Genomic DNA, 18,595 nt, shown 5'->3' with positions numbered 1-18,595 from the left:
TAGTGAAGGGCAGGCAAATCAGGCAGAGGAGACTAAGGGTGGATATTACATCACAACTGGCTTTAAAATAGCCACAGTAAATATGGAAACGGTCTAGAATGGGATTCTCTACTTTTCCTTTATAAAATTCACAGGAATCATAACGTGGACAGTGCAATACATATGTAAGTAGAGCAAGTATTTATCTACTAATATATATATTATTTTTCCTGAGATAGTATGGCTGACAGCTCCTCTTTAAAGATTCATACCATTCTGTAGCTTGTGCTCTCCTCTTTAATTTGATGCCTGAAACGCTGTTCTACACCAAATAGTTTTAGTTCGATTTCAATTTAAAAATCGCGGCTGCCATCTTGGCTATGTTATAACTTCCGGGTCACCCCTGTCTTCTCTGTTAGAGAAGTAAATCACTGAATGAAGCAGGAAGAGGAAGTGACACGCATGGCATTGCAAGAGGCTCCTCTAGAGGGGTCATAGCACGACTTTGTTGGAAGTCGTCTGGCTTAAAGAGACACTGAAGCGAAAAAAAAAATATATGATATTATGATTTGTATGTGTAGTACAGCTAAGAAACAAAACATTAAGATACATCAGATACATCATTGTTTCCAGTACAGGAAGAGTTAAGAAACTCCAGTTGTTATCTCTATGCAAACAAGCCATTAACTCTCCGACTAATAGACTTAGTCATGGAGAGGGCTGTTATCTGACTTTTATTATCTCAACTGTAAGTGAACTGTTTACTTTTTCTCTGCTAGAGGAGAGGTCATTACTTCACAGACTGCTCTGAAAGACTCATTTTGAATGCTGAGTGTTGTGTAATCTGCACATATTAGAGAATGATGCAATGTTACAAAACACACTATATACCTGAAAATAAAAGTATGAGAATATTTTCTTTGCTGCTAATCTTCTAGTAATTATTCATAGTACACAACCAATTCACTATATCATATTTTTTTTTTTCGCTTCAGTGGCTCTTTAAAGGCATGCCCAGGAGAGCTTGGAGTTCCTTTAAATCTTTTATTTACAAAATCAGTACTTGTATTTGCCAGGAACCCACAGAAAAAAAACATTAGTTGTCCTGTCTCTAGCAGGAAATTAGGCTATAGTACAAAAAAAAAAAAAAAAACTGGGGCAAAACACAGCTTGATGACTTTTAGGCCCTGTTCACTCTCCGGTGCTTTCAGCTGGCGTTTTGCACTTCAAGAATCATAGGAAAACTCAAGTGTTAAACCTGGCAACTAATGATCCAATCTTTTTCATCCAATCTTACCATTTTTATGTAATATAAGGGACTGTCTATATTATCCATTTAATAGCTTCACTCAATTTACCCTTCTATTACATAGATTTGGAAAAATTGGATGAAAAATATTGGATCATTAGTGGCCACCTTTAGGCACTAGGGCCCATATGCAATTCATTTTTTTCACCTGAGTTATCTCCTAGGAGATACTTTTCATCTTCTTTGTAAACTAAATTTTCAGCATTTTACAACTGAAAATGTACCCAAAAGTTGGTGAAAAAGTGCTGTCAAATTTATTTTGAGTATTTTTTTGCTTGCTGCTGACTTCTACAGGCAGCTTATGACAAGGTGTAAAAATATCACCCAGGAGAAAACTGAGGAGAAAAAGTCAATTGCATATGGACCTAGGTGTGATAATGAAAGCCAATTCTTAATGAGCATGTTTAATTCTACTGTATTATGTTTTTTTTCATACACGGGAATAATAAAAACTTGCAGCATGCTGCTTTTCTCACTGTGCACAGCATGTGTTTTACATTGAAAAGTATTATATTGTAGCCATGGCTACCCGGCTTCTGGGATCGGGCTGGAGGATGCAGAAACTTTCCTCTTTTACCCAGAATTATTACACACCCACAAACGCACCTTGAACCCAAACAGAAGCTCTGCATATACACCAAAAGCATGGCTCGGTGTGTATTCGACCCCACAAGTGGGGCTTGCACTCTTTTGCAGGTAGGCACTAGTCTGTTTTTAAGTAGCGCTGCTCATTTCCTTGCTATGTACTAATGTAATTTGTTTTTGGTCAGCTGCTCCCACTTAACAGCCATGCTTTTGATGTATATGCAGAGCTTCTGTTTGGGTTCAAGGTGCGTTTGTAGTTCCTGGGGGGGCTCAGCGCATCTCTGATGGAGGCCATTCGGAGGCGGCCTGGTGTTGCGCTGATCCACCTTTTGCGCAAGAGAAAAAGGCTAAAAAAAAAATTAAATAATTTGGGGGAAAAAAAAAATATTCCACTTTCTCAATTTACTTTTTCACTTGCTTAAAGCATACCTGAGTTGATTAAAGTGTATATAGCTTTACTTGGGGCTTCTTCCAGCCCCTAGAAGGCTGTGTGTCCCTTGCGGCAGTTCTAGTCTTTTCCTGGGTCCCCGTCACTCCCGTTGTGTATCACGGACCCCTTCAGGTTGGTGGCTTCTGAGCATGCATGGGTGCCTCTGTCGTGCTGCCGGGAGCGTTCTCTGCACGTGTAGTTCTCATGCATGCTCATGCGCAAAACGCTCCCTGCAGTAGGATCACAAGAGGCCCAGGAGAAGACTGGAGCTGCAGCGAGGAACGCACGTGACTTCTAGGGGCAGGAGGAAGCCCCAGGTAAGTAAAGCTATATACATTTTAATCACCAAGGATATCCTAAGTGAAAAAGTACCTAGAGGAAGTGGAGTGATATTTTCCCCTATTTATTTATTTATTTATTTTTTTTAGCATTTTTCACTTTTGGCTTAGAAAAGATGTGGATCTACTGTATAAAAATGCCAGTATTCTTAGTGCTCACAGGAAGGAATGCCATTGATTTGGCAGTGCAGATTGTTTTCCTTCGTACAAGATGGCTATTGCATAGTTTATATACAGAGCATTCCGACTACGATTAGGTAATCTCCCTTCATGCACAACCTTGCTAGTTCTTGTTTGACAAGTATTTACATTCTTCTATTAACAAGTCTTGCATTGACTTTAGCAAGCCCTGGAGCTATGCATATTGTCCTAATGATTGTGTTAAATGGGTGTGTTAATGCAATGCTGAATACCTCCTTACTTCTCATGTATAATTACTTATGACGAATGAGTGGTGTTTCTATTTAGCATCTTGCTGCATGCTCTGTACTGTAATTTACTGCCACCTCCACACAGTTTCTTCTGTTATGTATCACCTTCATTACTGCCTGTAGTTATAGATCAGGGGTCTCAAACTCAATTTACCCGGGGGCCGCAGGAGGCAAAGTCAGGATGAGGCTGGGCCGCATAAGGGAGTTCACGTGTCCCCGCCGCAAAACGAGGGCTGCAGAGCCCCCAAATCGCCCCGGGGGCAATCCGCCGGCATTTCCTGGAAGGGGCAGAGCTTTCAGCTTCAGCTCTGCCCCTCCTGACGTCAATCGCGGCGGATCGCCGCCTCTGCCCGCCCACTCTAAACATAAAAAAAAAAATTGGGAAAATAGGAAAAAATGCCCGGAATCTTCATACAGCCATATTACGGCTGTATAGCGATCCCTGGCCAAAGCGCTGCGGCTGCGTATGGACCCCCTGGAAACTCTGTCAGGAAATGTATTGCTCTTTCTTTTGATACATGTAAAATTACACTACCGTTAGGCTTGCTACTAAAAGTGACATTTACCGCATTTAAAAGTATACTATTTTCCTTCGAAACTTTAAAATCGATTTTCTCAAGAACTATAAGGTCTTTTTGAAAAATTGTTTTTTCCTCTTATTCCTAATGATCTCCTTAACATATCCTGCAAATTTAGGGTTTCTAGCATTTAAGGTGGATTTGCTATTAACCATTAAAGTCGGCGGGTTTTTAAATGTGTATTTTTTTCCTTTGCAACTTTAAAATCGATTTTCTCAAAAACTATAAGGCCGATTTGAAAATTTTTTTTTCCTCTTGTAGCCACTGGGGGCCCCTACAAGCTCTGGGGCCCTGGGGCCACAAAATATTGTATCGCGGGCCGCAAATGGCCCGCGGGCCGCGAGTTTGAGACCCCTGTTATAGATGCATAGAACCATTTCTACACTGCAGTCTGTTTGGAATGGCAGTCATTTCTATGACTGGGGTGGGTCATAGCACTTAACCTACTGTCATATTTTGCACGAGAGTGGACGTCCAGGGCTAGAGAAGTCTGTATGTAATAAAAGTGAGTCCGGCAGCTCTTCAGAGAGTTGTTTTTTTGTTTGTTTGTTTTTAATTTACATTTTTATGTTTACTCGATTTTTTTTTTTTTTTTTTGATGAAAACTGGTGGTCTGTTATTGTTTTGGTCCTTTGACTTCATTGCTTGTTGCAGATGTGATTGAAAAACCACACGCATTACTTTAAGGTAGCCATACACTTCTCGATGGCCACTCAATGTGATCATTCTCTCTCATATCAATTTGATCAAACCCTTCAACGCACTACAAATTAAGCTGCAGTGTTGCATTGCTCTGTTCTAGGTTATGGGCCGTGGCTCTACAGACCTGTAGATATCTCCAAGCGGTGTGATGTAACTGATAATCTTGGGACATGGTTCTCTAGTTCAAGTAACAGAAACTTCTGGAAATTGTAAAGAATATTGGTAAGTATATAGCACATGGGCAGTCCATCTAGTGGCATTGGTGATGTGGTGCAGAATGGCGTGGATTAATTAATAAAGCTAATCAATCTTAGCTTAGGAGTCCATATGTTGCTCTATGGAAGCCAGGACTACTAAAAGTGGAGCCAAAGACAGGACAGGTGCTTAGGTCTGTGTTTTATTCCTGGCTGATATGAGCTGTGTAACAGTTCCTTGCTGGGTTTTTGGTTTGGACACTTGCACTTGACTATTGGAAAGCAAAGCACTGGCGTTCACCTCCTGTGTCTAGGACACTGATGTAGGATTTATGCCTTTTGACCAGGGTTCAATCCTGGTTCTAGACAGTACCTAAAACAGTAAGGAGTCATTGAGAGAGACTCCCTAATGATCCTGGTTGCTGTGGAGCGCACGCCCTAAGTGGCTTCAGCCCCAAAGTCCTCTGAGTCTGCCAGGTGAAAAGCGAGATACAAATGTTCTGTCTTACCTTGTTTGCGAAGTGCACATCATCAATTCTATTGGTGCCTAGTGCTGACCTGTGTGAAGTCTACAGATGATGAGTATCTGCAAAACCTACGTTGGGAGGTTAGCAGTTTGCATAGTTTTAAGAAGCTTAAGGTGGCCATACACTGGTCGATTTGCCATCAGACTCGACCAACAGATCCCTCTCTGATCGAATCTGATCAGAGAGGGATTGTATGGCTGCCTTACTGCAAACAGATTGTGAACCGTTCACAATCTGTGGTGGTGGTGGTGCTGCCGCCGCTCCAACAAACCCCCCCCCCCATATACATTACCTGCTCCGCCGGTGCGACTCCCCAGGTCTCTCCTGTCTTCTTCTCCAGTCTGGTCTGGTCTCTGGCATGCTTCACTTCTTCCTGCCCGGCAGGACGTTTAAACAGTAGAGCGCCCTCTAGTAGAGCGCCCTCCAGGAAGAAGTGAAACATGCCGGAGACCAGACCAGAGCGGAGAAGACAGCAGAGACCTGGGGACCTGCGCCGGCCGGAACAGGTAATATATACCCGCTGTATTGCGTCGGTCGTCGGGCATTCGAACGCCGCTATCTACGCACTCCCGACCCGCCGGCGATCGAGAAAAATGTTCCGCATGGATGGATCGACGGGAACGATCGCTTTCGGACGATTTCACAGCAGTTTTGATCACTGTGATCGAATCGGCTGTATATCGGCGGGAAAATCGTTAGGTGTATGGGCCCCTTTAGTGTTCAGGGATAGAGAATGGAGAGATTAGTTTTTATACCTAGTGCTAGGTCATTAGCAAGGGTTTAATTTTGAAGCCAGTTGCAAAACTAGTAATACATTTGTTTTTTTGTTTTTGTTTTGTTTTTTTAGTACTGTAGCACATTATCATTATCTGGAGCACAAATGAACAGGTGCCCACTTAATACATGTTGGTAGGTTCAAGTGACCAGCTGTGATAGTCCAAGCTGTGTCCTGACTACATCAATTGAGTGATGATGGGATTGGGAGAGCAGTTTGGATGGCTCACGCATTACTTTTCAGTTTGATCTAGCAGAATCTGACAATAGCACAGGGAAGCGGTTTTGCACGCCAGGTAATAAAAAATGGAAAAATGGTTTATGTATGTGCAGTTACCAAGATTTTCTGCACTGCAGTTCAATGCAGTATTCATTAAAACACAAGCCGGATCTAGGGCTTTTGGAGAAGATGTTGTAGTAGTTTTCATAGAGAAAAAAAATCGTTCCTGTGTTTTTCTTCATGAACACATTACATTCAGCAGATGAAAACGTCCTTGAGGTCTGCACTACTTCCAATATTAATCCTAGTTTATTTAATATTGAAATAAAACACAATTAAAAAGAACTGTGGGGCAAAACAGTGTGCTATTTCAGGTTCCTGCCCTTCTAGTTGGCCAGTTCTGAATACATATTTGCAATATCACATATGCTACAAAAACCCGTTGTGGGAACAAGTCAGAATGCGGTTTCATTGCTTTGAACACATTACATTCAGCAGCTATGGTGTAAATGGGCCATAAAGCTGCACAGCAATATTACTTCCATGCATTATTTAATGTGGGGACACTTTCTGCTATAGAGACCATTCATCCCTTCACCTGAGTCCCTTATGCCTAATACACATGATGAGATTTTCTGGCAGATTTCTTGCCAGATCGATTATTTCCAGTATTGTCTGATCTGATTTCCAATCGATTCTCCCAGGGCTGTGGAGTTGGAGTCTGAGTCGAGGAGTCTGAGTCGTGGCAATTTTGGGCACTCGGAGTCGTGGTTTCAGAAACTGAGGAGTCGGAGTCAGGAGTCGGAGTCGCATGATTTTTGTACAAAATCCACAGCCCTGTTAAGTATTAGACTAAGGAGTCGGAGTCGAGGAGTCTGAGCAGTTTTGGGTACCCGGAGTCGGAGTTGTGGCTTCAGAAACTGAGGAGTCGGAGTTGGAGTCGGAAGATTTGTGTACCGACTCCACAGCCCTGGATTCTCCATAGAAGTGAAAGGAAAATCGATTGAAAATCAAATTGGACATGTTAGATATAATCTAGCAAATCTGAAAATCTCATTGTGTGTATTGGGCATTAGTGTGAGGAGGTCACAAGGTCACAGTTACATTGTGCATTGTTCTGCAAAACGGTGTATTATAGGGAGATCTGATGTTCCTGATACATATTTATCCATCTGCATTGTCTATTTTTGCAGAGACCCAGGCATTCACTTTGCTGTAGATCAGGGCTGTCAAACTCAAATACAAAGTGGGCCGAAAGTGAACACTGGGACCAAGTCGCGGGCCAACCTCAATGTCTAGTGGTCACCTCTCTCCCTTATAAAGTTGCCTCCTGTCTAATGGCCCTCTCCAAACCTTATACAGTTCCCTGGTGCCCAGTGACCTACCTCCCTCCACCATGTGGCTTCTCTGATCTAGGACTTCACCTCCAGTATATCTCTGGTGGTTTAAAGTGGGCCAAACATAATGCAAAGTGAGAAAACCACTTGGGGACCAAATTTGATGGCACTGAGGGCCAGATTCGGCTCCCGGGCTGGAGTTTGACATGTATGCTGTAGATGAATAGGGGCCCGGATGAAATCTGGCTGCAATGGAATGCTGCAGATTGAACACACACTTTGCACTTGTCACTTTTTCTTTTTTTTAATTAAGGAACGCCTCAGACAAGAATTTGTTTTTATGGAATCCCCCAGACATCACCTGAAGATACCGGCAATGTATGACTCCATAGCGCATTGTTCTCCTACTCACCCCTCCAGACAGAAGCCGCTCCATCATGTACTATGCTTTGTCCCTCCTCACCACTTTCTAGTAATATACATCTCTTGGCTCCAGCCGACAGACCTCATGTGTGTAAGTCTTAAAGTGAACCCCAGGCATTTCTAAAATAAATGAGATTCTTGCCTAATAGGGAAGCCTATGGATCCTCCAAATGCTTACCATGTCCTCCTGCAGACCACCGCAGCTGCCAGGGACCCTTTGACCACTCACGGCCGCACTGCTTTTCATATATGAGCTCAGCTGTAGTGTGACTGTGCAGGTATAGCTGCGTCTGCACAGTGAAACTGCTCATAAGTGGCTTCGGCTTTCGTGCGCAGATGAGGCCGTATGGAAAATACTTTAGGTCAGTTAAATACATTTGGATTTGCCCCCCCTCCCCCAATTCGCTAAGATTTCCACACATGCAGGAGTAGTTCGGTAATATCCAATGGCTGAATGGTGTAACGGTTAAGGCTAAAAAAGCCTTGGAAAAACGACTGCTGTCTGTTCCTATTAAAAATGTCACTCTTATCTATTGTCATGTTTTCCAGGTATGCATTGCTAATATAGATTTACTAGAATTGCTCTTTACTGTGTGAAACTAGTGTACATAACTCTCCTGGAGAATTTGCATATTGTATTTGCCTTTGAAGCGCTATTTGTACACTCATGCAGTGACACTAATTGTACCTTTTGTCTTAGAGAATATTGGGCAGCTGCTCTAGTCAGCAATTTTTTTCCACTTGACCGTGACAGTGTTCATTTAAATTCTAGAAACCATACTTCAGTCAGCTGTATCATGTTGCTAGACTTTGATCTGCTAGCTGTGACAAATGCCTTTTGTGTTTGTGATATGATATACCAGGTGTGCCAGGACTGCGCAAATCTCAGGAGCCAGGCCTCCTCAGAAATTACACTCTTTACCGTTGGAGTTATTATTACTATTTGTTTGCTGTTGCTGTCAATGGAACTTGCTCCTAAACTCCATAATAAGGTGTCCACCCTTACTGTATACTGATCCTGAGAACCCCTTTTTTAATTACAGGAGTTGTTGGAGTTTTCAATTATAGTAATTAACACTTTTGTTAGTTTGTTCTTTGATTCCCATCAGGCTCAGTCTGCGTTAACCCGAGTTTCTGAAGATTGCTAGGAAGTTTCACTTTGGTTACTTGAAGCCTCCAGTCTGCTGCAAGAGGAGGGACTTTGTGTTTAAATGGATCACAGGAAGTTTTTTTTAAATGTGTTTAGTTATGTAGTTTTAGATGTTTTACTACACCTAAAACTTGGGGAAGATATAATGCAAAAATCATCAATTCTGTTTGTAAACCACATGTGACTTCCCTTTACCACTTAGACTATGTTGCAATCAGAGGTTCAGCTTAAAGGGGAAATGTAGTAAAAAAAAAAAAAAAAAAAAAAAAAAATCATTTATAACTTAGTCCATTGGAAAATCTTTCCTCTCCCTGATTTACATTCTGAAATGTACCACAGGTGGCGCCATCTTTTTTTACTGGCAGGTGATCTCTGCGGAATTTTCGTTTACCCACAGTTCTGAACCCAGTGGAAAATATTACTGGAGTCCCTGAATGTTCGGGTGGGGGAAATCGTGCATAATAAACAACCTAAGCTCAGCCTCAGTGGTAGGGCGCAGCTATGTAGCATTATATAGATATAGAAAGTGTTTCTTATGCTCACACCAGGATATATAAAGAAAAAGTGGGTATCCTGAATAATTCATAATCCTTACATTTCTCTTTAACCACTTGATCCCCAGAAGTTTATACCCGTCTAGTGGCCAGGCCATTTTTACAATTCAACACTTCGCAACTTTTTATTGCTCAGTCATACGACTTAGCACCCAAATTAATTTTACCTCCTTTTCTTCCCACTAATAGAGCTTTCTTTTGGTGGTCTCTGACAGGACTGTGGAGTCGGTACAAAAATCCACCGACTCCGACTCCTCAGTTTAGGATTCCTCTAACTTGAAAATTAAAATCTTGTTGATTGAAAGTATGTAACATGAAATTCATCTCTTAACTGCCAACGCTTAGGAATTTTAAAAGACAACTGAAGTGAGAAGGATCTGTAGACTACTATATTTATTCCCTTTAGTCATAGACTAAAACTAGTCCTTGGTAAGAGTACTTGTAAAAGGGACAGACCGGAACAAAGAACATCTATCAGGCCCTAGGCAATGTGACTGTGGGTACATGTAAGAGGGATGTGCAGGTACTCTGCAGGGGAATACGGAGATTCTTCCTCTATTACACATTCTTTATGCACAATCTGAACCAGGTTTATGAGTGATAGACAACACCTCTGTGTTCAATGTGCACAACATTCTCAGTGGATTCCCTGCAGCTCTGTGGGGAGTGCATATGTAGAGTATAGTACTACTGTGTAACAAAGTAAACGTGAGACAGATAAAATTAAAGTTTTATACATACCTGGGGCTTCCTCCAGCCGCCTTCAGGATAATCAGTCCCTCGCTGTCCTCCTCCGCCACCTGGATCTTCTGCTATGAGTCCAGGTACTTGAGCCAGTCGGGCGTAGTGCAAATGCACACACTCCACCGTCGGGAGCGTACTACACCTGCGCAGCACTATTGCGGAGATGCAGAATGCTCCTGGCTGTGGGAGCGGCATGCGCCCGGACTGCGCTGACTGGCTGAATTACCAGAATTACCAGGACTCCTAGCAGATTCTCCAGGTGGTGGAGGCGGACAGCGAGGGACTGATTAGCCTGAAGGGGGCTGGAAGAAGCCCCAGGTATGTATAAAACTTTTCTTTTCATCTGTCTCAGGTACCATTTAATTCGTAGTCCCCAAACCAAATTTTAACAACATATCAAATTATTTGATTTCATGAGCAAAGAGAGTGCATACTGTTGCATAAATCAGAATCAACACAGAATTATTTCCATCTCATTGACCATCTCTATTAGTGACACGGCTACACATCAGGCTTTATTCTTACAGCATAGATGTTATTTCGTATAGATAAGAGATTCCTGTGTACACATCATATATATATACAGTCACAATCAGATGTGTATATCTGACTTCAAAAATACGGGGACTGCTTTATTGAAGCATCACAAGTAACTAATTTTGATTGGTTTATTTCATTTTTGTGGACTAAGCACAGCTATTACTGTATGTATAAATAAAATTATTTATGATGACTATCTGAGAAATAGAACATTTGATCATATTTTCTATTTCAATTACAATTTAAATTCATTAGGAGTCGGTGCATTTTTCCCGACTCCAGGCACCCAAAATTGCCCCGACTCCATGACTCTGACTCCGACTCTACAGCCCTGGTCTCTGATTACTCTGACTTTGACTCCACAGGCCTGGTTTAAAATATCAACTTAAATGAACTCCTGCCAAACACAGTATACAGGATCTTCTCAAAAAATTAGCATATATTTACTACGTCATATTAAAAACTAAGTATTAATGTGTATGCATAGCTCCTCATTAGCGGAGGCTTCAGAATAACCTGTATTTATATTTTAAAGTTCATTATTTTCTGTAATGTACTGATAAACATTAGTCTTTCATATATTTTAGAATCATTACACACAACTGAAGTAGTTCAAGCCTTTTATTGTTTTTCTTATTGATGATTTTGGCATACAGCTCATGAAAACCCACCTTTCCTATCTCAAAAAATTAGCATACTTCATCCGACCAATAAAGTGTTTTTAAAACAAAAAAAGTCAACCTTCAAATAAATAATAATTTGAAGGTTGACTGTTTTTTGTTTTAAAAACACTTTTCTTTTATTGGTCGGATGAAATATGCAAATTTTTTTGAGATATGAAATGTGGGTTTTCATGAGCTGTATGCCAAAATCATCAATGAGAAAAAAAAATAAAAGGCTTGAACTACTTCAGTTGTGTGTATTTGAATCTAAAATATATGAAAGTCTAATGTTTATCAGTACATTACAGAAAATAATGAACTTTATCACAATATGCTAATTTTTTGAGAAGATCCTGTATATGCTAAGCATCAATCTTTCTTTCTTTTTTTAATTTTAATTTAATTGAACCATTTTAGCATACATTTTTCTGACCATGTGCAGCCTCTTTATTATCTAGAAAGATCACACGTCTCCGGTGTAGACGTTTTTAAACTATACAGCTTGCGCTCCTGTGATAGACTACCTTCATGAGTTTGGCAGTACAGACTTCCTTGTAAAATATAAATACAGGTTATTCTGAAGCCTCCGCTAATGAGGAGCTATGCATACACATTAATACTTAGTTTTTAATATGACGTTGTAAGTATTCTGTGTTGCCAGGCTTCAGACACCAGAGGCCCATCTGCACATTAATACAGTATTGTCTTCAGAACTCATATAACTTTTGCATTAGACCAGTCTTTGTATTCCTGAATGTTTGCCCTGTTCCTGCATTACCAGATCAGTGTTCTGCTTTTGTCTCTGAGATGGTCTTTTCATCATTTTTACATTGTGGTAACTGAGCACAACAGTTTTTACTGTGGGTGCTTTTGCAATGAAAATTAGGTGTGCTAGTTCACAGGAAATCAAGTCTGTATTTATCTTTCTGTTGCCCATAGCAACAGACTGATCTTCATTTTGAAACTGCTAAGGCCTCTTGCACATTACATGCGATTCCGATAAAACTTGATTTAATTTTTTTGCAATCAGAAATCGATCGTATAAAAAAAAATCTGAATCGCTTGTAGTGTGCAAGAGGCCTAAAACTGGCTGTAAGGCCTCTTGCACACTACATGTGATTCTGATTTGAGATTTTTGATGCAATTTTACATGCGATTCCAATTTGTGATTTTTTTTTAATTGGTACTGCATACTGCTGTTTTTTCTGTGTTTTTCTTCTTGTGTTGATAGCATCCAAGGAAACTCAGAATCACAAATCTGAATCGGGTTTGCAGTGGGCAAGAGGCCTCAGCCTGCTTCTTATGAGCAGTAGAAATGGACAAGTTCCCTACAGTTACGATTTAGCGGCAGCCATATGTATTTAGTCATTTGATGGGACGAGTAACCTCTCTGATGACCTGACTGGACCTGATCATTGAACAGTTAGGGGGGCAGTCAGAGCACAACTGCATGTTTGGAGATGGGTAACGTCTGGGCTAAGATTCCCATTATCCGAGGCTGCAGATGAACCATGAAACTTTACAAACACTGCATTGCCAACATCTATTATTATGCCTGATGCATACCATACAGTTTCCTGTCAGATCAACAGGCTCAAATCATTAATTTTTCTATAAGTCTGATCAAGTTACAGATCGATTTTTCTGATCGCTCCTGTACACAATCTTTTGGAAACTTGATTCGTCAAGAAGGGAATTATCGATTTGATGGGAAATTGAATGATGTGTAACGGGTATTACAAAAATAAATATACAGATCACTCTATCAATATGAGCTGTTATTGATAAGAATAGCACAGTCGGGTACAGTGTGTTTAGTGAAGCCACATTCGGCAATAGGACAGAGCAGACGTTCTGTATGGGTTGTATTTGGCTAATAAATGTACTTTAGAGTGGACCTGAACTCAGAACTTCCTCTCTGCTCTAAAAGATATGCTACAGCATAATAACTTTTAAAGAAAAACATTTTTGTTACAGATGATACAAATCCTGCAATAAATTTGCTGTGTGCCTACTTCCTGCTTTAATAAAAGCAGACATATTTACCTCCTGTGTTAACAAATTAGCTGCTCTGCCATGACAGGTGATTCCTGAGCTGACACCGCTAAGAGATCAAATTACAGTGGTGATTAGTCACCGATGAGGAGGAATTAGAAAGGCTAAACTCTAAAACAGGCTTTCTCAACCAGGGTTCCTTGAGTACACTGCAGGGGTTCCTTGGCATTTTCCCCCATCGTGGGGATGTATAATGGAGCACACTATAATAGGTGGTACTGCAACAAGAAGCACTAAATTAGGGGCTTAGGAGGCAGTATGATGAGTGGCAGTGTAATAGGGGGTAGTGAAATAAACAACCACACATACTTTTAAAGACCACGCCTCCTGCAAAATAAATGTGGGGGTTCCTCGAGATCAAAAAATTGTTTGCAGGGGTTCCTTGAGATTCAAAAGCTATTTGCAGGGTTCCTCCAGGGTAGAAAGGTTGAGAAAGGCTGCTCTAAATACATACAATGTGCATTGCTATATATTTTCCTTCTGTCCTGTGCAAGAGTTCAGGTCCACTTAAAAAGTTCACTTTTCAAAGAGATTTTCACTTATGTGAAATTAGTAGGAAACAAAGCTAACTCCCCTCATGGTGAATTGCAGACAAAACAATGTTGCACTCATCTGTACTTATGTTGTGTAAGACTTGCCTTATAGAGTTTTTAGTTTGTTTTAAATTCTGCATTATTAGCTGGGTTCCTTAATTTTGCTTTGCCTGTCTCTTCTATAGCATAGATACTGTGTAACCGTGGTACTGTATGGAGAAATCTGCTGATCTCTGGCCAGTAATGCAAATAAGAAATGCTTGTTTCCAGAATGAGAGGAGACAAGCAGATGGCCAGAGTTAGGAGCACATCTATGAAGTGTCTGTGCACAGTACCTTTGCTAAGGAAGAATGACGTTATTTGTTGCAATGTACAGTGTTGATAAGAGTGTGTGGTATAAACACACATTCTTCTTTCCAATCGCTTGCATGTGGAACCTTCTGCCTGCTAATAATGTGGCATCTTACCTCAGTGTGGTCCAACAAATGCTAATTAGAGCATGTGTGCATGAACAGGATTCAAGTTCACTGTTTGGTAACAGATATGTTTTCAGGAATTGATTCTATATCGAAATTGTTTGTACATGAGATACTTTCATTGCTTGTGCTGTGAAAGACACAGGACCTGAATTAAAAAGCAGATTTGAGCATATAACAGCAACAGCAATATAAATAATAAAAAAGGCAGCAATACGGTCTAGCTAAACCTCACCTACTGTTGAAATTGTTTAAAGGAAATCAGAGACGAAGCACCCTAATGTATTTGACCATATATATCAGTGTGAACATGACCGTAAACACCTACTCTATCTGCTTCATTCTTCTCTGCTAAATCTGCCTATTAGAATCCCCGACTGAGGATCAGTCTGGCTTTACCCGAAATGATTATAGCTGAGTCATTATAGCAGAGCCACAAAGGGGCAGACTTGGGCTTGAAAAGAGATTACAGAAGACACTCAGCTATAATCGTTCTGTGCCAAAGCCAGACTGAATGCTCAGTCGGGGATTTTTATCAGGGCTGATAACGGGCAGATTTAGCAGACAAGAATGAAACAAAGAGCAGAGTAGGTGTTTACTGTCATGTTCCCATTGATATATATGGCAAAATACATGAAGGTCCTTCGTCTCTGGTTCTCTTTAAGTGGACTGCTGCATCAAATGCCACCACCATCTTGAAAAATGCGAATGTGGGAGGTGGGAGGACGGGGATTGGGTCGGGTTGGGTTGAGGGCAGAGTGATCCTAACTTTTCTGGAATTTTGTTTTTCTTTGTTCATTTAGCTTCCATGCAGACACATGTTGAACTATTGTACTTTTTATCTCTTCCTCTTCTCAGAAGGGTTTCTCAGCCACAAAGGGATTTTTCTGACCTCTAATTGCTTAACCACCTCGGCGTTCTGATTCCCAAGGATTTCTGTGCAAAAAGTGGTACATTTAATTTTCAGCACCTTGTTTCCTGTAACTTACCAAAATGAGCCAAGCAAGAGTTTAGTATACATTCTGAGTATAATAAAAGTGTCAAACACTAATTCTTGTCAAAAATAAAATAAAATTTATTAATGACAAACTGAAATACCTTGCATTTTTCCTCAATGCAGAAATATAAAGAAAATGCAGAAATAAATAAATCAATGCAGAAATAAATAAATGAAGGCAGAAACAAAATTATACAGAGTACAAGTGTACTTTAGAACACTTCTTTAGTGTGGTAGATCTTGAAGCATGGTAATGCGCAAAGTGCCACGTCACAGTCGGGGCAAAAAGTGCGGGTTTCCTTCCGCATCTTTTTGCCATCTTTGGCCTTATTGCAGCAAACAACGCACCTTCTTGTAGGGTTTGCTTTCTGTGGGGTCGGTGGCAAGTACTCCACAAAGTGTCTCCCTGAAAGCCGTGCCGGATTCACGACATATGATGCCCTGCGCCCCGGTCTAGATGTTGACTCTGGTGGGGGGTACTTCATGCAGATTGCTTCCGTCAGCTGCCAGACAAAGTCATGGTGGGGTACAGGCCTTACACAGCTTTTCTTGTATAGCACATAGCCATTCCACAAGCACTGCTCAAGTAAGTGGCGGAAATTTTTTTTATAATATTTCCGCTGCTGCTTGCGGACAGCCGGGTAGAAGGTCATGGCTCCATCAGCCGTGTCCACACACCCCCATAGTGTTGTTGTAATCCAGTATGGCTTTGGGTTTATCCACCTCCTGTTTACTCCTTTTGGTGGTGCGGACAGTCTCGGCATTATGAATAGTGCTGAGGACACATACATCACGTTTGTCCTTCCACCTCAGAGCCATCATTTTGCCTTTCTGCCAGGCAACGACCTCCCCCTCTTCAGCTTCCTGGCAGAAAAGGCCGGCGGCAGATTGCGACGGTTAGCCCTCAAGGTACCATAGGCATCGGTTTTATGCTGGACCAGGTAATCAAAAAGTTCAGGGAAGCTGTAGAAATTGTCTGTCGTCAGGCAGTACCCCTGATCCAGCAATGGCTCAATTAGGGTTAGGACAGAGGAGGTGGCACACCCAAACTGGCTGAACTGAGGGGCAAATTTGGTGTCTTTGCCCGTGTAAATTACAGAGTTCCAGATGTACCCGGACTTGGCCTCACAGAGCATAAACGACTTCACCCCAAAGCGTGCCCTTTTTGATGCAATAAATTGCACCCAGCTCAGTCTCCCCTTATATGCCATGAGGCTTTCGTCAACCGTGATGTCGCGATCTGGAACATACACAGCCTTGAAGGTCGCAACAATCATCTGGTATAGGTCCCAAATTTTTTTTCAGCTTGGGTGCGGGATGGGTGGCCTCATCAAACTCCTCGTTGTTTCCGAAGTGCAAATACTTTATGATGAGGGTGTACCGTGGCTCGGACATAACAGATCCAAAGAAGGGCGTACTGAGGATCTTATTAGTGGTCCAGTACCACTTCTGCAGCGGCTTACCAACAACTCCCTGAGGATGACGAGCCCCAGGAACACCCAGATGTCGTTGCTGGTCACAGGTTCCCACTTCCTGCTTCGCGAGAACCTGGGTAGAGAAGATTCCTGCTGATGTTGCGCTGCATAGCGATTCGTCTCCTCAACGATCTTGCGGATGACGTCATCAGTCAGGAAGAGCTCCAGAAAGGACAGCGGACTCTCGTCGCACGCGATCTTCTGCCCGGGTGCCCCTGTGAAGGGGAACCTGGGTGGCGGAGCTTGAGTGGGGCTCCCCAGCTCACACCAGGTGCGTGCGACCGTCACTGGCTCCTCGGCTTCCTCATCACTGGTCTCCGTCTCCGAAGACAGGTTACCGGGAACCTCGCTGTCTGTCGATTCCTCTAGGAGCTCGTCTTCGCTGTCGCTTGCCTCGAGGACCTCCAGCAACTCCTCGTCACGCACACGCCTCCGGGAGGACGAGGCCATGACCCCAAGCAGGGTACGGGGTCACGGTCAGCGGAAAAAAAAAACCCGCAAAAGCAAACGCACAGGGATCACAGCGTCTTGAAAAAGACGGAAAGCAATACGCAATCTGACAGTAATATGAACGAAGCTAAGGCTGGAAAAAAGCAGTAATCGCACAGAAATCGCACAGAAATCGCACAGAAATCACAGATGATAGCTGACAACAGACTAACACTGGACGCTGGGGACTCTGAAAGAGGGAGAGGCAGTAACGGTTCAGGGCTTTTATTGAGAGCTGTCAGGTGTTTGTGTTTGTGCAAACAACTTTTTGAATTACAGTAGCATGATTGGATTACATAGTTTGTTTCCCTATGTAATCTAAAGATGCTGTCGCCGCGACGGACACTAGGGGGCGCAGGAGCCGGCGTCAGAGGAAGTGGCTGGGCTACGCCATCTTCCCTGACTGCCGGATCTCCGCAGAATTGCGGAGAGAAGAGGGGAGTGGGGACCGGCGATCAGAGCCCAGCAGGAGGGAGAGGGAGTCCCGCAGCAGCACAGAGAAGGCGGCCGAATGCACGCGCTGCACAGCGGTGAGTGGGGGAAGTGCCGGACGAGCTGAGCTCGTCCGAAACACTAGCAGCAACTTTTTCTTGGACGAGCTCAGCTCGTCCAGAACGCTAGGGTGGTTAAAAGTATACTTAAAGAGAGTCTGAAGCGAGAATAGATCTCGCTTCAGACCTCATCGCTAGCCCCTGCTAAAACGCCACTATCCCGCGGCTTAACGGGGGTCCCTGTCCCCCCAAATCCCCTCCGTAATGCGGGGGGAGCGCTTCCGCATTGGGGCAGGGCTAACCGCCGCAGCCCTGCCCCACGCGCGTCTGTCAGACGCGTATCTCCGCCTCTCCCCCGGCCCTCTCAGTCTTCCTTCACTGAGAGGGGCGGGGGAGAGGCGGCGATGCGCGTCTGATAGACGCGCTATGAGGCAGGGCTGCAGCCGTTAGCCCTGCCTCTAAGAAGGGCTAATCTACGACCAACTTGCGACCAAGATTTGCGGGGGGTGGGTTGGGGGAGTCAGGGACCCTCGTGCAGCCACGGGATAGCGGCGTTTTAGCAGGGGCACACATGCCCCTGCTATGTATGAGCTGAAGCGAGA

General features: G+C 42.7%; 1 protein-coding gene across 7 annotated transcripts in view; it reads left to right on the top strand.

Moving 5' to 3' along the window:
• Positions 1-18,595, top strand: part of STAG1 (STAG1 cohesin complex component) — a 275,465-nt gene that overhangs the window by 21,588 nt on the left and 235,282 nt on the right. For 2 of the 7 annotated variants that reach the window (XM_068280394.1, XM_068280393.1), the window contains exon 2: positions 4,453-4,574. The exons of the other annotated variants lie outside the window; for them this stretch is intronic. The gene's annotated coding sequence lies outside the window, so the exon portion shown is untranslated. The remainder of the gene's footprint in view (positions 1-4,452; positions 4,575-18,595) is intronic. 7 annotated transcript variants of the gene reach the window in all.

Source organism: Hyperolius riggenbachi, chromosome 4, assembly GCF_040937935.1.
Source record: "Hyperolius riggenbachi isolate aHypRig1 chromosome 4, aHypRig1.pri, whole genome shotgun sequence".
NCBI lineage: Eukaryota > Metazoa > Chordata > Amphibia > Anura > Hyperoliidae > Hyperolius > Hyperolius riggenbachi.
Note: the sequence above shows the minus strand (reverse complement) of the source record. Positions and strands in the feature narration are given on the sequence as shown.